The sequence below is a fragment of the Trichoplusia ni genome, chromosome 2, assembly GCF_003590095.1.
Source record: "Trichoplusia ni isolate ovarian cell line Hi5 chromosome 2, tn1, whole genome shotgun sequence".
Lineage (NCBI taxonomy): Eukaryota > Metazoa > Arthropoda > Insecta > Lepidoptera > Noctuidae > Trichoplusia > Trichoplusia ni.
In genome coordinates, this window is record NC_039479.1 from 10811297 (window position 1) to 10833981 (window position 22685).

At 34.9% G+C, this 22685-nt stretch overlaps 1 long non-coding RNA gene across 1 annotated transcript in view; it reads left to right on the top strand.

Annotated features, from left to right (window-relative positions):
- The first annotated feature begins 5697 nt into the window (after positions 1 to 5697).
- LOC113507053 overlaps positions 5698 to 22685 on the top strand; it is a 53503-nt gene continuing 36515 nt past the window's right edge. The window contains exon 1 of the long non-coding RNA XR_003401790.1: positions 5698 to 5955. This is a non-coding gene — a long non-coding RNA (uncharacterized LOC113507053). The remainder of the gene's footprint in view (positions 5956 to 22685) is intronic.

Consider the following 22685-nt stretch of genomic DNA (forward strand, 5'->3'; position numbering starts at 1 on the left):
TATTCGTTAGATGCTCTTAGACATCCAGATTTATTCTCCATTCATTTATTAGTAACATGGCCGGGACTGAACCTAGGCACTCGTAGGTGATAACCATTTGTTTTAATAAGCAATAAACCCAATGCTCACGCCGCTAATTACACAGCCACATTGTAACAGCATGGCGTTGCTCGAACAAACGATTTTCAACTTTATAACACCGTAGTTTAGTTTGGGTATCAATTAGCAAATTTCTGTCTGGTGTTTTGCTTTATGAGAAAACGATCTGGTGTATACTGATGATAGTTTTAGTAGATTGTCTGAAGATATTCTGTGAGGGTAAAACCCCTTCACATAAAAAATACTTAGTATACATGAATGAAACATTATGTAGAGCCTAGGTACTTAAAGCTAGGTACTTAAGCCTAGGTACTAAAGGACTATGGTAGATGATGATGTATGGCAGGACGCAGGATCCTGATACATATAGTGTATTGTGAAGTCTCCTTCTCCCTTTACAGCATCAGCTCTACTTTGAAAACCTATACCTAGCTTTGGACTGATAATTTACTTTCAATTTAACGTCCTTAAATTTAGCTAGGTATCATACTAATTTATAGTATTTAGCTTCTACAATATATAAAACTAGTTTCGTTGTAACCCGTCTATTAATAAGGTTCAAACTGAAGATATACCGTGTTTCTGAGGCATTTGTTTTTGAAAATCAAATTTTTGCATTTTTTCTTCACATCTTCGTCAGACAATTTATCAGTACGTGAAGAAATATTGTTTTCTTTCAACATGTCTGATCATTTTAATATAACTTACTTAGTATAAATATTGTTCATTATTTTCCATCTTATCTATTGTGACGCTGTGTGATTCAAGATATGTTCGTATCGTCTCGTGTGTTTCCACTTCGCCGAAGACCCCTGGCTTCATTATTGACTCCCCCACGCATCCCTGATCACCCCCACGCACACCGAAGGTAAGTCCATAAACTACGTTACGAGGAATTGAAATGACTTTTTTGATCGCATCCGATCAGTTTTGACGATTGGAGTTTTTTTGATAGAACTAAACAAATCTCTTTTCAATTTAAATTCAACGTACTGACTATTGAGAATTCTATTCTTAACTTTTGGACGTTGAAAATTTTGATGTCACATAGTCTGCCTTAAACCAGGTTCATTTGAACCTGATGGCAGGTAGATAATGTCACATTCTTTCAGATAACATGGCACATTATACATACATACATGATCATCGTCATTATCTGCCCGTTGTACCACACGGGTCCAAGGTATGCCAAGCGAAAACAGTCGGCACCTTTAAACACAAGAGCAAAAAACTGTCTTCAGTCGCGACATATTATATGGCTCGCCCCAATCTTCCCCCGGGCGTCACCCCTTGTGTATCCACCTTATCAACATTCTAATTTTTAGGGAGCTGTGATGCCCCAGGACTCTAACTAAGCGTTAATAGATAATTAAGCTTTCCTAAGATGGTACCAAAGGGGACTGTTTTGATAGTCACAGTTGAGTAATTGAGCGATCGATTTATTTTAAGTTTTAAAGTTATAAGGATAGGGTGCATTTATTGTTGTTTTTTTTTTTAGCAAGATTCTTATCCCTATTTGGTTCATTGTGGGTTGTTTTTTTTCTTTCTCATCGTGTCTATATCTCATCTCGCTTATTAAGGCTTTTGGTTAACAACCGTTAACCTGTGTTAGTCAAAATCATGGAATGTTTTCCTTTATTTTGAAAATCGTTTTCTTTTTAGTCTGTTTTAACTTTCATTACGAAATTATTGTTTTCTGAACCTATGTCAGCCTTTTAATCTAATTCCTGTACTTATAACAACTAGAAACTTTATTCCGAGATATAAATTTAAATTTCTATCGCACCTCACTTTCCAAAACCAAAAAAGCTCTTAGAATTAATTCAACTTTCCTTCTTACCAATAAATAAAAAGTGTAAGTGGTATGCACTAGCGCAGGTCCTAGCTAGGTAACAATATAGTGAGGCAGTTACAATCGGCGGTACAAGGGCCGGCCGTCTCAATTATTCATGTGTTTGCACCTTGGAACGCGCCGCGCGAACTGATGATGCCACTCTGATACGGGCTCAGAACAGATACGTTGCAGAGGGGTATCCAATGTAATGAGTGTGAGATTAAGTGCCTGGATGCAAGTTGTTTTAGTACATGGTAGGTTATAAAAAACATATCTACAAATACTTTGCCGAAATTGTTATCTTGCACTTGTTTACTTTTCAAGGTGATAAATGTTGTAATGTTTTACTTTTTATTGGATATTCGTTATAAGGCGAAACTTTGGTCTTATTATTTGTTGGTACATGGGGTAACACACTACCAGCGTGTATTACATATCAAATACCTTGGTGATGTCTGATGACCATTAAAAATCAATATTTTAAAATGAAACTACTTTTACGGATTTTGTCGCGGTTTAATTTTAGATTTTAGTATTTATTTTATTATTTTTGCAAAAGTTTCGAAACGTCGGGAACTAAAATCTAAAATTAAACCGCGAAAAAATCCGTAAAAGTAGTTTCATTTCAATGTCTAACATTCGCGTAAACCTAAGAAATCAATATTTTGAGTTTAAAAAGAATATAATTTTGGATTTGACTTCTTATAATGATGACAAAAATTACTGAAATCCTAAATGCAGAAAATGAAAATATTAACATCTTGTTATTTTTCATTTGAATTCATGTCATCTGTTTCATGCAGACTTGATCTTTGACAAAATAAAACAAAGATTTATAATGCTGTAGCGTTTTTGTTCAATAAAAACGGAGTGGTGGACAAATCGAATTGTATTTTTAATTAAGAAAAAAGACGAAGTCTTAACGGGCAGGCTTGTGTACTTACGGCTTATTTGTAACATTGCGCTAGTATTTTACTGAGTGGTAGGTAGGGCATCTAGTTAAAGGAAATATTAGGCATTTTTTTTTATAAAAGCATATTTGCCTTAATTCATTTTTCCATTTATACAATTGACTATGATATTTAATAATTGTGTCGCGGCCTTTTCACAAACATTCAAATCACAAGAAAAAAGACAGAGCAATCGAGGTTTACATAAAAACCTGTCCTGTGAGATGGAACCTGCAACACGTTGCGCACCGTGGGTTTGACGTGGTGACCTTTACCACTCAGACAGCCGTGCAGACGCCTCACTGGCCACTACCCAAAAACGAAAGGTTTTAGCATTGATAACTACATTGACGCTCGTTGCAATCACTGAATCTCCGACACATCTCAACTATTCTTATGTCGTACTTATGTAAGGGTAGTAAGAACTGGGATTCTTGACAACTTACGTTTCTCCAAACATTGTTGAAGAGCTTTGATTACGTTCATATTTTATCAAAACTAAATTGGAAGGCGCCTTTTCAAAATACTGCAAAAAAGGCCTTCAAAAAACTTTGAACCGATATTTTACACAACCTTTACCTTGCTTTCACCCTTACTTTCTATCTGAGATAAAACAAATGTATTGCAGTTATGTCTGCTTCAATAAGCTTGAGATATGGATTGGCCCCCGCGACTTTCAATATCGCATGAACTTTGAACCAATGCATCGATTTTGATAGGGATTCGGAAGATGAATCTGCGGGCTATTCGCTCGGCGCTGTGGTTTAAGAATTCACTTTTAAAACCGGGCTCCGATTAAATACTAGTTATGACATTAAACATAGTCCGGTCGTATTTAGATACTTCTGGGCATATGAACAACTTTCCATGAAAGTACGAACCTAATAATAAATATTTCAGCATAGGAAATTGTCACCAACTGGTCAAGTAGTCGCTTATAGTTAAGCACAAAACCTGAAACTATTTGAATTGTGACCTGGAGTTCATCAAAACACAGTATCTAATATAAAAATTCTCGTGTCACGGGTGAACGTAATTGAACTCCTCCTAAACGGCTCGACGGATTTCTCATTACATTTTGTGTGCTTATTGTGTAGCTCTAGGAATACATTTTTTTATGAGTTCTAGACTCCTTTTTATAGCAAAAAAAAACGATTGATGAGACGGCTAGTACTTCTATAGGTTAAATAGAAAATTAAGTTATAGATACGAGTATAGATAAGAGTTGAAATAACATAACATAGTAAACAGCTCAATTGCGGAGAAATAGATCTTATACAAACTTAGCAACATTTACATATATTTTATCTTCCTTATTTACCCCATTTGCGCAGTAAATAACCTAATTGTCACTTCATCATTCATTTTCTGTAAAGTTCTCTCGTTAAGTTCAGCTTAAGGTGTTTCTGTTACCCAAATAACTTTGCTAATAAGATTGTGTGGGTAAGCGAAGTATTATGTGCTATTGTAATTGTAATCGTTTCCTTATTTCGTGGGATCGTTTTATTTGTCTTTAACCATGCTTGCAGATCGACTGGGGAATGTAGGTATAAGTACATTACATTATATAATATTGCATCATGATTGAGAGTATTTTCTACTTAAAACTCATAGGGTAAGTGAATAATTTTATTTAATTCATCTTTTCAATATCTAGACGTAAAAAATCGACAATTATGAACTATTTTTTTGTTACGTTACACAAATGAGAAGAATCAGAAACTGAATTTACACGTTTCCCACATTAACATGCGTGAAATTTGACTATGTATAAAAAATACCTTTGTTTATATAAGAACCAGTTAAATTTGAAGTTCTCGTCAATTATTTACAGAACAGTATCCGAGTTTCGTAAAGCTTTTGAAATTTGAATTCCCAATGTGTTAAGTCGGGAAGATTGAGAAATGATTCAATAATTATTAGCTTAACGCCTTTGAAGTAACACAGGACAGACTTCTTGGTGAGGACTTGAGTGTTGGCAGGTTGCCACCAGTGCGGGACTGCTAATCCCTTTCTTAGCACACCGGGAGTCCGAGAGGAAAAAGAGGCAAGTGTTCCAGGGATGGAGGTTGTGTCCCCAAGAGTTACAGCCTTCTAAAAACAATTTTGTCAGACAAGAAAAAAAAATTACAGCCAAAGCACATGACTAGATTTATTAAGCCAATGTAAGACCCTTTTGCTGGACGGAGAAGAAAGCTTAAATAATATTTAATAACATTACACTAAAGATGACTTTATTAGCGTTTCATGAGTATTGTTGAATAATAATAGGATGCCGGTGTACAAACTGCAAAATGATAACATTAACATAAAGTTTACACCGACAAGAGTAACAATGTGACATTTTGCACTTGGACATCTGAATGAAGAAAAACTTCCGGCGGAAACCTTAATTAAATATCTTCATTGCTTCGATAGTTTGCTATACAGGCAAGACGAAAATCCAGCAGAAAAGCCGTAAATCATAAGCATCTATGTTTCCAAGGTTGGGGTTACCTTGGGTGGCTCAGAATAGTTGCCCCTTCAACTTCAATGTTCCGGATTTGCCTGCGCCGACTTTATCTACCGAAATGATAAAATCGATCAAATCTTCAATGACAATTAATTCTGCTGTTATAAATATTCAAGTCAGAAGACCTTCCTTGTACGTTGATTTCAATTATAAACGAAGGAAACGTACACAATTCGCACCCTTGGCTTTTCTGCGAGGACTGGCGACGTTTTTGCCTCTGCGGCATCCACGGTGCGATGGGAAAACGACTTACTTCGCATAGGGGGTAAAGTCGGATATTGACTGAGCAGGGTACGGGGGATGCTGCGCCTCTGTATGTATTATAAATTGGTTTAGAGCGGCGCGGGGAGTCGTCGGTCGCTCGCTCGATACCGGCCAGTCGCGAGACAGAGCCGAGAGCGTTCGCTTCGCTATCACCTCGATTTACGAAACGAAAATAAAAATAAACCCCTATTGTGGACCTCGGGGTGTACTAGTGTTGTGACCATGTTAGTTGGTGTGTGATATTGACATGTTGGATTGTTAGCTGTTTTAGTTACACACAGTATTTCGTTTCGAAGGTAAAGTGGGTATAAACAGATGATCCCATAAGGTTTGATGTCTCGGCGCTCGTTTAATTACTGCGTATGATTATTGCGTGCGTTTTCGCTGAAAATGCGGCGCTTGTGCCAATATGGTTTGGCGTGCGGAAGCTTGCCGGCGCGTGCTTGAGTCGATATCGCAGTCACAACCCTCAAAAGGTTGCCAAAATTCTTTAAAATCAGATATATATTTATAGAATGTTGTTCTTTTATGATCTAAATTAAGAACATTCCGTTATTAATTGCAAAAGGAAGGGTGGAAAATGAAAATTTGAATGTAGATTTTATCTGGAACATGGATGCGCGATGTCGTTTTGGGAATTTAATTACGTTTAATAAAAAGATCCGATTATGAATAGACAGAGATGAACATCATTAGGGGGTTACCTAGTCGTATTGAATCGAATTTCTGTAATATTTTTGGTAGAGGCGTACGTTACGGTATCAATAAATCGATACTTTCGGGATGCTGCGATTATCTTTACTATGGAACGCAAAATAGTATTAGTTAGTAGGTAGGTATGTGTTAAAATGGTTACGGAATTTTGAAGTATATTTGTGCTTGCTACTGATTAGTTATGGAACTACGAACTACGTACTTACGTAGTTCTTGATAGGAAGTTACTTCCGTTTAATAAGTCTCTTTCAGTTATGGTTTAAAGACAGGTCTGAGAATTTATGTTTTCCATCTCACAGTTTTTTTATTACCTCGTTTGGTTTTGGCTTTTAAATACCAATGTGGGTATTAATTTCTCAGTTCTAGGCGAATTTCAGGTTTGAATATGACGACTTTACGAATGATTGAGTTTCTTTTTTAACGCTTTTGATGCTTTTGCCGATGTAGGTCAGTCTTAAGGGGTTATTTTGCCCTATTGTATTTAGACGTTATTCTGTGCATACTTAGATAGATTTATGTAAACTTAGGTAGATAAGTAATGCTATGCAATAAGAACTTAGTTAAATTTAACTGATGGGAACTGTTCAGACCGAAATGATTATTTGAGTATTTTTAGTTTTGTTTTTTATAATTTTCCATAGGTTTGCTATTCACTGTGTTTCTCATTTTGACTTCTAAGTTCATCGTTAAAGATATAGTACGAGTGTAGTATTTTAATTCTGTCTCTACTAAAATATGTGAGTTCCACGACAGCCGGCGTTAACCTTAACAGTGTGGAAGGTTTTCGAACTCACGACCGGTGACCCAGTTGGCGCAGTTGTTAGGTGCTCGGCTCGCAGACTTGCATGTGGTGTTCATGCCTTGTGGGGTAAGCAGTTAGGAAAAATAGCATGGGACTGGATTAGTTGTTGGTTATCAAGTTTATTTTATAAGGTAAATGTATTTTTTGACTTAATAAGCTTATAGATGTGGGTACTTCAATATTTTTTCTGTTTTTTTTCATTATGATCGCCGCGTATCTTGAGATTGCATTGTAGGTTGTGTAAGGTCAGTTGAATAAAAAAAAACAAATAAGAAGTTGCAGATATGCTTAGTTTTGAGACAGTATATCTAAGTCATGATGTGCTCTATAAATAATTCTGATTTATCAAGAACATTTTAATGATCATTAAAAATTGTTCATTCTTTAGTCATCCACGAATCTTTACGTTGAATTAAAATAAGACCAAATTATTAATGTAACCTCCATAATTAATAAAAACTAATTAAACCAAATTATTTATCTGCCAATATATTGAAATCTACAAAATTTGACAACAAATACATTTTTTAAAAATCAAATAACAAATTCCTAAATCCAGAGAAAGCTGCACTGTGCCAATCGTGTCCTGAGGATAGGTGGACGAGGTCACCGACCCTTCATTGAGACCGCATCGTTTTCTTAGGGTCATTGTAAATGCGCGGCGAGTGCTACAGATGTCACGAGGGATTCGTGACAAACATCATGCATATGAATTCAATATAATGTTATCGAATAAACTTCTTAAAGTTGTTCATTATTGTTAGGACTTAGATCTCTTTACGAGGTATTTGTTCTTCTAGAAGCTTTGTTGGCACCGACAACGTACTAGTAGAGTTTTAAGTTATTAAAATGATGTTGTACGAGTAAAATTTGAAACGTCAAATTTTGTAAGAGTTTGTATGTGTATGTTTGTGATCTCTTCACACCCAAGTAGGTGGACCGATTTCTATGAAATTTGTTATGGAGAAAGCTGACATCTTGGATAATCATTTATTAATTTTTACCCGACTTCTTTAAGAAGGGTATTGTTTTTGGTTTAATCGAGAGCACACCTTGTCTGATCACACTAGCCGTGAACGTGAACAATACATGTACATCTTTTAAATGCTTTATTTTTTCAAGTAAGACCAGTCTCTACACCATTTGACAGACTCTTCTTGAAAATCATTCGCTAAACCAAAAGCAACAAACATTATCCAAACGCAAAGATCCCTCTAACCGGTAGATAACGACTAACGAGTAACGCACTTCACCCGTAATACTTCGCCAATTTGCAGCAACCGGGGTTTTCCCTGTGATCCCTCATACCCTGGACCCTACATCCTACAGTGAGGTGTCGTATCCTTAATTAGGTGTCCGTCCCGAGTTGATCTAAGTCCGGTCCGATGTCCAACCTCTTTGGTGTCAGCAGTACCTTGTTTCCGTAGAACAAACAAATGCCCCGGACTTTCGTTATTGGTTTTAAGCTTAAAGGGAAAGAGATTTTATTGCAAATGACTTTCTGTGAAAGGGTGGAGAAATTTTACGGTTATTTTGATAGGAGATGGTCTTTGTTTTATATTTTGCCTCTGTTTTGAAGTACGGTAAGATTAATTAGCTATTCAGGACGTTTTGAAGTGTTTATTTATTGGTTGTATCTTTTTATCTTATTGGTGACTTATATACGACACTTATCATTTGATACATTTGTATATTATCTCATTAAGAGACAAAAACCCTATGAACGAAATGGGCTATCTTTTAAAACTTACATAGGCATAGGCGTAGGTAGGTTTTACATGTAATATACAGTGAATATTGCTGAACATTAAAATTGTGTAATTCCAAATTGAGCTCAGAATTCGCAACCCCACATAAAATGATCAAAAACAATGCTAAATTCGTCCCTAATTTCGTATTTCAGAATTCCAACGTCATTCACGAGTTCGGTCCGTTTGACCATTGAGTTGAACAGTGGCTGTACTCGATGGGTTATCAACCTGTCAGTACTCGTGCACATTTCTGATCTCTAACCCGACACGTTGGCGGCACGTGTCTAAAAAGAGGCTTGAATTTCATAGCTTAACACTTTTTACTATAAGTTGGTAGTAAAAACTATTAAACTGGTTTTATTTTTGTATTGTATAAAGTCTTCTTGGTGAGTTTTTTTAATTAAAATCAAATGTGAAAGAAACTGTAATTGCTTTTGTAGTTTCAATTTAAAGTTCGAATATCTTTAACAGTTTTTAATTTCTAAAGTACACAAAAAAGGCATTTTTTGTAAACTAAGCAAAAATATCACGTGATTTAATAAACTACAATTTAAATTTCAACTTAAATTTAAATGTCAGTATAAATTAGAGTTAAATCCACTTTAAAAATGTTTTAAAGATAGCGATCTTTAGACTTGTCACAACGTACTTAAGTTATTAATTAAATAGTAATTACGCTAAGTACGCAATTCATTAAAAGCTAAGGAACAACGATTTAAAACTGTCACGAGATATTATTTTGAGAGGCAAATAAAATGAGACCTATTTTGTTGTAAACGTTTTCAATTTAATAAGAAACAATTTTCAGTTTTCTTTAGTAAAAGGTAAAACTACGTTACTAGAATAATAAGGTTTTATTTTTAGCCTTTTCTTACTTAGAATTTTCAGTCCTCTTTTTACAGACAGTTTTATAGACTGCAATAAATATAACAGCTAATGATGATGAAACCCTAATTTCAACTTACAATTATTTCACCTTCATCACGCGTCTATTACCTAAGAACACTTTACATTCACGATACAACCCTAAACAGCTAGGACAAAGCACTCATAATTCCTCCACCCAATTCGGTTGCATAAATTGTAAGGAAAATCACGCGTCAACCCTCCGCTGCCGGCGCCCCTCTGCTTGTTGGCCGCGCGCCTACTTTTCCCCGACCTTGCAGCGCTCGAGACGAATCCGCTTCCTCGCTACTGCATGCCCACATCCCCCTCTAGGGTTGTCTAATTAGAGATAGGTTTTTTTTTCATTTGGAATACTTTTTTTCTTTCGGTTTTTAATGAATAGCTACTATACTAGGTACTTGAAAGAGAGATAACTGCCATGTTTGGAGGTGAATGAGATCCTCATTGTTTGTCTGATATCACGAAAATAATTTTATGTTCTAAGATAATGAGTGTCTCACGTTATAGAAACCATTTCTTTACTGTTCATACCAATGTCCATACCCAAATATTTACACCTGCTTGTCAATTGGCAGACATAAGTTGAACGAATAAATCAAAATTAGACTCAACTATAGTATTACAAAACCAAATCGGCACATTCATGATGTAACGTTACACTTCAAACCTAAACACACAACTACCGAATCCACAGCTAATATTTAATTTCAGCAATTACCTGGCAAGTGGCAACCCTACGTAGAGGTTAACGAACAGACAGGCTAGGGGAGGCTTGGCGCATGCGTACTGCAGTGTTTTGGATCCCATCTTGCGCTAAAGTTACGTATATTTTTATGCTACTATTTTTCTACGCAATGTCGGATGTTTTTAGACTTCGTAGGCAAATATAGAAAGGTCAAGCTTGTTAGGACTAGGTCTAGGTTTGTGACCTCATTTTGATATAGCTTTGGAAAATATCTGCCGCTGATATTAACTAAAGAAACCCTTGTTATAGACGGAGAAAGGTTTATTTCATTTAAATATTTCTGGATAAAGAAATATTTTTCAACCCGAACCCACACCAATTTTAAAGTGTACCAGGTTCGATCCCAACAAAGGTTGGGATTTTGATCCTACTGTGACTTTTTGAAATCTATATGCGCTTTCTACTTAAACGATACGATAACTGTCCTCAGATTCACAGCAATACTTTAATTAGCAATTGAAAAAGAAAATGGAATCATAAGAGATTTCCAAAAATATCGGGTACATTTTTTATCGCATAAAAAAATTGAAATCTCGCTTGACGTCACCTACCTATAACTTTTTACTGAGAAGTGACGTCACTATCCCTCAAATCCATATTTTACCACCTTTGATGGTTCTTATTTTGTAGTTTTTTCTAATATTTGTCCTTTATTATTAAGTTAATTATTCTAGACAGTCTGATGAGGACATCGCACACAAAAGATAAATCTGAGATGATATTATTGCACAACAATTTCACATTCTTTCATCAAGTTTCAAAACTATTATATTAAAAAAAGAGCAACCCATCCAAATTATAAAGGTTTTCTACGAATCGGACCTTAACGTGTAAAAAGTGGGTATTTCCAAAATAAAGGAATATTTCGCTGAGCTCTCAAATGGGATGGGTTGGCAGTCTTCGAAGGCGCGTCGAATTAACTTATTATCCTCTATTAACCGGGAGTAATCTGTTTGAATACAGCCAAATTATTCATGTTGGAGTGTTCTGTTTTATTTTTAAGTCGAAGTTTGAATACATCATGACTAAATCTAGTCAAATACGTGGGACGAGCGTGGCTAGAAGTAGCAACATATATTGAGTTCTAGAAGAGAAAGCGGACAACTTTGTCCAGCCGTGGGATTTAAAACCGGCTATACTATATAAAAAAGTCGAAGTTCAGACTTTATAGTCCCACTATGGGTCCACTATCACGTCTTCAAGTTATATTCAAATGGTTTTGGAAGCGTGACAGCACAATACACGGTATAGAGCGACATCCCTCTTCGACCTCCTCAGTAATACTGCACTAAGACGTGGTGGTAGACCCATAGGTGATCTCTTCTATTGGTTACTTTCGTGGATAGGTTTGCTGAAGCAATGATGATGATTTTTGAAGTGCTCGGTGTTCAATCATTAAGGCAAGGGTTTAGGTAAAAATATGAATGCATGAGTTAAATTTCAAACCATCTTCCCCAGGAAAGATACAATGTGTTGATGTAGTCACGTTAATATTATTATTTTTTCAATTTTGCAGTGGGGTTAGGTATTTTCAAATCTGAAAACAAAAAAAAAAATATTAAAAATAATTCAAGTCTGAAAGCCTCAAAACCTCTTAAATATTTCACTGACCAAGTACCTACATAATTAAACAGCACATTATCTCCGGCTTTTTCAATAAACACGGTGTTATTTAACAGCAGTTTCATGAATAAAGGACCTAATATAAAACGTCGAAAACAAAAGTTCTTTCGATCCCTAAAAAAGTAAAAATAGGGTGTCGACACCGCCCTATGATTTCGACACCGGGTTTTTCTTTGAAACCCAAAAATACTCATTATACAATCATTAGGGGTACTTATTTACCGGTGAGGGAACAAAAATGTATATTTTTTTCTTATATTTTGATTGTTTAAATGCAGTATCGTGACTAGAATAGATTTGGTTGAAGGTTCATCAATCATACGGTAGTAAATATAGTGAAGATTCTGAGTCTGTAGGAGATATAATAGACTGATTATCTGGGGTATTTTTATTGCTTGGCTGTACAACGTTAAAGCTCGAATAGAAAAAAAAGCTACGATGACTTTATTATTTAACTTAATAAAAATATTTTATTAAGTTAAATTTAAAGATAGTTATTCGCTCTCATAAGGTATAAAATTGGATACAAAAAAAAAATCCTCGGTCAGACAGATTTAAAAAAAAATATTGAATAGGTACGTTCCATATTATCTCATAAGCAAGAAAATAAGGTGATACGGTGAAATTGAATCTTGTATGTGCTCAGCAATTACCAGTACGCTTTTTACTTGCAGGTGCTGTTATTAACCCCCACTACCACACATTTCATCATCTTTTTTTACTTTTAATCTTCCTAATTTTTTTAATGATGTGATAAGGGCGGACTAAACAATTTTTCGAATAAAATAATTCTGACTTAAAGACTAACCATATGAGAGTATCTATATATAGCGCCATAGCCATGTATTATACCTGTTTCGTTTTTAAGGTAAAGTAGTTCCAAGTATCAAGATTAACTTGAAAGTTTCAAATTAATTCCTTTACCGAGCGAACAAGTTAACTAAGCCATACATATCAAAGGCTACGCGAATACCTCAAGCTACAAAGTCGTGCCTTATCAAGTCGCTCGGCTGTTTGTGTCGGACGACGCGGACGACACGCCGACATTTGTATACGTGTCGTACGACAACACTCCACGTATTGCTACACATTTGTCGTGTTGTAGAAGTTTGGTGATAATTTTGGTTGGATGCGAAGAAACTGAATATTGTTAGGTAAGTATACTTTTCTAAAGGTTTTGAGAAAACTAATCCTGTTTAGATTTTTATGTTTTAGTTTCTGGGTATGGTCTGTTTAAAATCGTTACATATGTAGGTTATTGCGACAACTTTCATTAAGCGTATTCATAAGTTTTTAGTTAGTAACGGTCTTCTCAACGTATTTATCGGGATAGCCCGACTAGTTTCAGACCCAACCAAATATAAGTTCATGCTTTATCAGCTCATGATTAAATTACACAGGTATTTTGACTTCTTACATTCCCCATAAAACCTGTCTAAATTGCATTCTCTTTCGTCCTGATGCATCCAAACCTATATTTCCACTTCTGTATAACATTGCTCGAGACATCGAAATCTTAGCACTATTTACTCACTTACACTAACTCTCTATCCCAGACGTAGATACACCTCTTGCATCCCTCACTTAGCCAATACGACGACACATCGACTTGACATGTGGCGTGCGCTAATCTGAGCTCGCAACACCGCGTCGCCTGTCCGGCCACAGTTTGACAACATCACACGGATCACACTCCACTGATCTGCATAAATCAATTGCAATCACTCACTAGTGAGAAGACACTTCCTTAGTAGCCAGTTAGTTTAGACTTTCTTATTGAATGTATTTTATTAGGTCTGTGTTTGATCTGATCGCTGGGACTGTCTTTTGTCGATTTAAAAAAAGACATATCTGTTAATGGAGTTCTTTAGTTAATTAAACATAGTTTAGTTTTAAAGCATTAATTTTTTGACTAGGACATACTTATCATTAAAACTATATGATGCATTTTAGGCTCGAAAGGGTCAAATTTCAGTATTTATTTTCCTTAAATGAAATATCGCTACAAAACCATTTAAATGAACTTTAAAAGTCGGGTAGCAGAACATTTATAAAAAAATAAGATAAATTAACAGAAATTACGTGACATTATTAATTAAGTAAAATTACCCAACTAGTGAGGCCAGTGACGCTTAATAAAATATCTGTGATGTTTACAAAATTGTCATTCTACTCTGCCGTAAATATTTGTGTTTACACACTGCCTCATAGGTTGATGGTCCATCTCATAAAATAACAGGGTTGTTATCCAATGTACATCGGAGGGCTATCTCATTCGATGCGCCGCTGGTAACATTGCTTTATTGCTGGTGTCCTGGAGTTATGGGCACTGGATAAGAAAGAAAATTGTAGCTTATTCTAAAGTTGGGCAAAGGTTAGGGTAGGCTAGGCCAATGATTCTAAAATTGTACCTGAAAAACCGAAATATCTGTCTTAATGTAAAAAAGGCAATTGTGTTCTTAGTTTAAGTTGGGCTTAAACGTTTTGTAGGATTTTTACTGCTTAGAGGCAGTTTTGAAAATGAAATGAAATACAATAAGTCGATTAGTTCCTAAGTACAATTCACAAAATAAAAAAAATCGTTCCGAGATATTTTTTTATAATTTTTTTAATTTCTTAAAAGTCCACAAACTAATCATCTACCCTGTTTACATAAAGGATGTATACATAAATACATCTCATATACGAAACTAGAATATAACCAATACCCGCACCCTTAATATATGCACATATATGAATATGTTATTCCATCTCTGTATAATCCAAGGTTGTTGATAAATTGCGCTAAGGACGGATCGCGAAATTGCACGAAACTCGACGAACGAAGGTAAGAGTTATGTTTAAAAAGTCTTTACCTGAGCCCCATCGATATTGTTGATCAAATTTATAATCGAAATAATTGACTTTTATGGTATAGAGTTAAATTAGGATTGAGACCTCCTTGGTTGTTGTTGAAACGTTTTAAATTGTTATTTATGATTAATCGATTCATCAGCGATGTGAACATTAATTCATTACAAAAATGTTCCGGATGGAAAAAATAAACATGAAGTAGCAAAATTGATCTCGGTAAAGTCACAGAAAAACTTCAATTAAACTATAGGACAGAATTCCATTTAAGATCTTTAATTATTTACAAATTAAAACACAATTCAAAAGTCTAATGGTCGAGAGTGACAGTTACAGTGGCTATCAGATGTTTACCGATTTATCCCGAATTTAGAACATCCTCATTTTTCTAAGTCGGTTCAAAAATAAACGCGCCATTAAACGTATTACGGCAGTGCGTGTTAAATGCGCCTCGGGAATGACCGACGAAGGGTTAATTGTTGCCTTTGTTATTTTTACAAGTTAATGGATTTCCCTGATACCGTATGGTTTTTGTGATCGCTGGGATCAAGTACTCGTGTGGGTCAATTGAAGGTGATTAGCGTTCTGGTTTAGTCTATTAGTAAAGATTTTGAATGCTTTAACAGAAAATATGTCATTGATGGTAAAAAAAAAAACAATTAATGGGATAAGCCAGTGGCAGCATTGCAACTCCCGTACGGCAGGATAAGCAATAACCAACGAAAACCACGTCTTATTAAACTATGAGTGTCCCAGGGTAACGATTTACTGTCTTGGGACCCCCATCAAAATTAATCAGAAGTAGTTTTATGTTCAGAACATTTTCCTCTTCCCTCCACAATAAGAGGGATACAAACAGTAGAGGTATGCTTCACCAGTACACCTGAGAAAACACAACAGAAAGTACGGTAATCTCACTTGCAAAGCACTAAGGATTAAAAAAAGACTATTAGTTTAATATGTCAAGCAAAGGTGACTAGAATAAGTGGCTTTGTAAGCTAATTCTGCTGCTAGTGCCAATGAGTGTGGGGTACCCTTAAAAGACCTTAAAATATAAAATAACAAAATCAAATCAATTTCTACTACCTAGATTCTAAAAAGAAATAACAAATTGAAAGTATTCAAATAAAAAGTAGACAGATGAAACAGGCTTATAAAAACCTCTCCCAATTTAAATCAAGCTTAAAATATTACGAAATAGATCCTTTTTGCCTTAAATCTAAAACTTTAACGATCATGACACCGAGACGGAATATTAATAAATTTCTTTTAGTTTTGACGGATAGCGTGTCTTGTTGTTATTGCCTTGAGGTTTTATTGTCTTAAATTAACTGACAGGTCTTAAAATTATAAAAGAAGGAAAGTTTTGTAACAATAAGTTTAATCCAGACTTATATTTTCAAATGGTTTTGTGAGTTTAAGTTTTTAATTGTCAGCGGTAATCTTTTCAACAAAATAATCCAATAAAATTCTTTCGATTGCAGAATTAAAAAAAAATACCGTACCATTTTTAAAAACTAACAACTAACCTCTAAACTCTCAATTAGACACTAAAACATGTTTATTTTGAGAATTTATTTCTATTAAATTAATTCTAGATCCAAAGAAACTCCTTTTCTGTATTGGACTGCAGTCTTCAATGCTATCAAAATAATCGTTTGCACTCATATCCCGATATTCAGTGTTAGTTCCAAATCCCTTTTCAGTGCTTGCAAATGTATGCACAGTGAAGTTTAACTAGTTCTGTCGCAGCCTGCTACCGCCACTTATCTGACTGTTTGTCTAGACTTTGATACAGACACACGGGAGGTATCCTTGACAATATTTTAAGTGGTAAATATTCTTAGATAGTTACTTGGATGTGGAACAGTTGAGCTTAGGTTATCTTGACCAATGACTACTTTTTAATGTTATAACTTCATGATAAAATATTCTAGTTATTTATTTGATAAGTTTATTATTGGCCTCAATAAATTTCGTTAAACCAATTTAAATAATTTTAGAACATTCAAGTGGTTTTTTACTTAAATAATAATCTAGCTAGTATTAATCTGTAGATCTAAAGATGATCTTTGGACCTCTTTGTGCTAAAGTCCTTTGTTCATTTAAACTGTACTAAAGTATTCTGATTCTAGATTCTGCATTCCTCCATCTTAAACTTTCAGCAAATATCTGTCTACAATAATACAGGTTAGGAGATTTCAATCTGAAGATTCAGGAATTCTATCTAAACCTGTCCTTAATTCCCGAGAATTAGGATCGATGCCGAAGTTTCTAGAATTCTGTACCTATTTACCTGTAATCTACCTACTGCCTGCTCTTACTGGCCGAAGTAACTTCCGAAGATGTAGGTCATCGGATTTCATCAGACTAAGTTGGTAACAATTCTATTACAACTTCCAAACTTCGTTTGGTGATAAACCGTTTCGTTCTTATCGACAATTTGGCCATTCCTCTTTGCTAGGTTTGTTTGGGACTTGTTGTTTTTGTGTTTTTTATAATTGAAATCCTGTAAGGTCACGGCGATGTGCGTTTAAAGAGAGCCTTTTATTTTGAAATTTCTTGTTAAAGTAGTGGGATAGGAAATGCCGAATGCAGCTAAGTAGATAAAAATAACAAGCCCTTAAATATCACGTCTTTTTAACTTACATTTCATTAAATAAAAATAAACTGCAAAAACGAATGAAAATGATCAACTGAACAACTCAATCGCTTCTACATAAGAATGATATTTAGTGACCGCACAACAAGAGTCGTTAATATTAACGTTTAGAAAGTGAAAAGCCTGAAAAAAGTTTACCTACTTCAAACAAACATTTTGATTTGAAAAATCGAGAAATATCTGCAAATTCCGCGGTCAACTCTACAAAACATACAATAGCAACCCTTTACCTCCTAAACTTAGCAACATATTTGAATGCTATTGATGTAATATAATAGTGATATGTTATTACAATGTGAGGCCTTCGGTGTCCGGGGAAGGCCGCGTCGAGATATTATCGACATGTGTCGCCGGCGCCGTGGCGGATGCCTGCTTACGGTCGGGCCACGAAAACAGCGAGGCGGAGTTAAAGGGACGCGGTGTAAGTAACGAGTTTTAGGTTGAGTAATCAAAGGGTAAAAAAGTGCCGGTATCTCATGAACCCAGATAATGTGGTATTTGATTTTTTTTTAAGGTAATGTAATTCTCTTGCTGCTATAACAAATAATAGTAACGATGGGTGTTTAGCTGCGATTGGTTCCACTATAAATTTGATGGATGACATTTGTTTTTTGCATATTGGTTCATCGCGGAATGTTTTAGACGCGGGTCAGACTCGTCATATGAAAAAACACGATTATTAAAATATTTCACAAGAAAAAGTAATAAAATCGTCAAGGCTGAGGACTAGCCGAGGACTCCAGTCTAAAATGTTGCAAAGCAGATTTACACTATTATTTTTCAGATTCTCTCCCTCATGAACCGTGAGTGGCCAGTTCAGTAATAACGAATCCGTTAGCTCGTGCCAAATACATGCAAATAATAAAACATTCCTTTAGCGGAATCGGGGAAAAAGTAGTTTTTCATTTGTCTATGCATATAATTTTCCATGAACAATCACCTGTGTCTGATGGGTATTTGAAAGCTTGCATAAATTAATTTTCATTGCGATTTGAATGACAGAGGATTGAGAGACTTTCTATACATAAAATAAACGGTGAAACGCGATATGTTGATGACTTCTTATTTTTATTTAACAAAAAGCTTTTGCTTGCCGCTTCGCCGGCTGGACGTCGGCTTTAACCAATCAATAATAATTAAATTTTATCGCAATTGGCCTAGCCGTTCTGGCGTGAAGAGTTAACAAACATACACACTCACATATTTTCCATTTATATTATTAGTGTATATAAGCAAACCTTTTAAAGTTAAAGTTATTAATGAAAAGAACACGCTTATACAAACTAAATATAACAACAAAATAATCACTTAAAAATTGTTAGGAACTTTCCGCTGGCCTTGTGGCCTCAACTTGGCTTGGACTGTACTGCCCTGTTAATATGCGACGGAGGCCTACACTGCACAGTAGCCCTGCACTAGAGTCGGATGCATCGCTTGATTAGTTCACCACAAACTGTTCTAGAATACTAATGTTCCACAATGTATGTGTGATAGGAAGAGCCCTCACTTATAAATTCTATTAATGCACAATGCGCCACCGTTGAGAAAAGGTGGACAAAATATTTTTTGTTTCGTTTATTATTAATGAGTAAGGATGATGCGGTGCGTGCGCATTTTTATAATTTCGTTGTTTTTTTTCTTGTGTACACAGTAGCTTATTTTCTTCTAGGCATGATTCGTAGACAACTTAAAGACATGGTTTTAATAATCTTTTTTTGCTTTTTTTGTGAAGTTCTGTATGCGCTCCGGAAGATTAATTTATATGTAGTAGCACGTTTACGCATTAACTTAACATTTTATTATCACCATAATCTACGTAAATTAGTTATTTTACCAATTATTTTTACTAAATAAACCTGTTTAGATTTCGGAAGACTGTTTCTTGTGAGATGACGTCAGATAGAGACGTATGGAAGAAGAAGACATGTTTCGCCGACCCCAAATCATAAATGAGATAAGAGCAGGGGAATGATAATAATATTTCGAAAGATGTAGATTGAACAAAATGGAAAGTTTTTAAATGAAATCCGTTTTAGAAACTAACACCTAGTGCTAACGAAGTATCATCAGTATTACGTTATTAGTTATTACTAAAAGGAACATAATCTAACGTACGATTCTAAAGACAATAGCGTTTCATATTGCATTGTTTTGACACCTCGCCTCGGTCGTCGGTCAGCCGCCGTGGGTGTTATCGAAACCTGATGCGATTCGGAAAACGACGTCCATAAACAACGTGTCAGGTTAATAAGTAATTGCGAAATTCATTTGTAGTATGACTTGATTTGGGATTTTACTCATTGATTTATTGAATAGATTCATGGAATTATAATAAATTTGGAATGTCTAATAAATTAAAGATACAGAAAAATATTACTTACCAAGAACTCTGATACACGAAGCAAGAATGAAGTGTCCATTATTGAATTTGATGACTCACAACTCCAGATTAATACACAAGGTTATAATAACAAATACAATATTAATACAACAAACAGAATAATTTATTATTATTTTCGAGTTATCGCATAAAAACACAAATATTTTTCAATTTACACCCCATACAAAATAAATCTGATAAATCCAAAAAAACATTTTACATCGCCCCTAAAAGTCACCAGCCATAAATAATGAAATCGGGAAAATCGATTATTACACTGCACAGGGGGTCGCACCGTGACTATGGCGACAAAAACATGCGATATGCCACAACAATGCAAGTGCTCAACCCACTGGGTTGAGGGTAATACGTGGATAGAATTTAGGAAAATAAATATTACATTTTGAATAGTATAATGGCGACATATTGTTTTGCTGCTAATCTTTTACAGGTGACTTCACAACACAAAAGGTGACTTAGATTAAAAAAAAAGATTTAGTATCTATATTATTATCTTCGACACTAGGACACGCGTTTATGTGATCCACAAATTCTGGTCCTGAGTTTTCAAAGATCGACAGGTCATTATGGGGAAACAAAGACAGAAGAATTTAAGATTCTTGGCTCTCTTACTGAAAAGTCCATTTCTATGACTTCCAAAGAACACTGTAAAGAGTATATATTATTAAATGATGTAACGGTTTACTCACGCGTATTTATCGGGGTAGCCCGACTAGTTTCGGACCCAACCGGAGTCCTTAATCATGAGCAGACGCGGCGGGATCGCGAGTCGAACTCAAACTAGTCGGGCTACCCCGATAAATACGCGTGAGTAAACCGTTACATCATTTAATAATGAATCAGTCTCACGATAGTTATTATAAAAAGAGTATATATGTGTAGAATATATTATCCTTAAGTCTACTGCCGTAGTTTATCACATTACTTTCTTTCCATTTTCAAAGTTAATATTTTTCACAGTTCAGTTCGATGTACAGTTCGATGTGACTTTTGCCGATCTGACTTTTACAGCTTAGTAATTCTTTCAGAATACTAACCGAATATTTAAGTATGAATCAAAAGCTTTCAGCTGTGCCTGCTACATTAAACATTACTTAGATTTAAAGCACTACTCAAGCTTTTAGAAAAGAATACACAACTACCAAAATTTATTCATTTGAAGTAATGCACAGACGACCTCAGATCAGTGGTAAGTTGCTAGCACTTTGACATTAACAACACCTTTATCACAACGCAGTAAGGTTGATTTTCGTTACCCTAGTAAAGTTGAATGTTATTCAAGCACTTTAGTAAAAGTAAATACATTTTCTGTACGAGTGAGTTGACTACGTTAATGCCGGCTGGATGCATCTCACTTCACAATTCCTTACACGTCAATGCACACATAAGCTTTTGTAAATTTATTTGTAATGTCTTCATTAAACTACTAAAAATGAATGAAAACTAAATCTTATTTTCATTTATATTAAACAGCATATTATTTTAACAAACCACGGTAATATTTTAATAATCCTTCTGAACAAAAAAATGAGCATCTATTTTTAAAACATGTCATTATTAATCTTACCGTACAAAATTTACATCAAATCAAAATCTGTACGGGAATCATTTTTTTCATATTTATTGTATAAAAAACAATATATTTGTATGTCCACAATATGTGTTCAAAAGAATATCGGGGCGTCAGATTTAATACATATCATTTTTTTTTTTAACAGCTTTTTTAACTAACGTAAGTTTTAAGCTGGTTACATCACAATAAATCTAGAAAAATAATCTAATTATAGTAACAAATTGTTGTACTATCTGCACTTAACAGCTTTAAAGTACTTAAATTAAACAGATAAATCTAAGAGCCTTGAAAAGCTAACATATTCGTACGGTCGTTTATTTTAATTTTACCTAAACTCTTGCATTTCATTGTTTAGCAAATGACTGCATGTTTGTGCATAATGTGGCGCTGTAAACATTACAGATATCCGAGTGAAGTGTGTCGACCCCACACACTGCTGTCAAATCAGCAATATTTAGTTTGTATACTGTTAAAATAATTTTATAAAGTTGGCATATTTTTTGTCCACGCTCTGTTGCAAAATGAACACTGTGTAAATTGAGTTATTATTTTTATTTTTGTTGAAAGCCTCCAAAAACCTTTTATATGGCTTTATTAATAACTAATGGAATAGTGTATATTTTGCTGTTGGGTGTATTAAAATTTAATATCGGGATTTTTTACAGCATCAAATACTCATAAAAAATCACGCTCAAAAAGTATTGCATGCCGAAAATTTTAAGCTTTATCAAACAATTATCTGCTGTGGTGATGGTGTGGTTTCTTTGCAATTATATATCGAAATAATAGCTGTTCTGCTTTTGAGTTGGTTACGTAACCGTAGGGTTAAAACGGAGCCCTGTTCCTGGGGCTCCGCTACCCACGTTCATAACCTTCTGACACTGACACTAGACTAGGCTTTATCACATGAACCGTGATATCTAGATGGATGAAGTTTGATTGCTACTGTAACGAAAAACAAATCGGGGTGTAGCAATGGTTGGTACGGTCATAAATTTT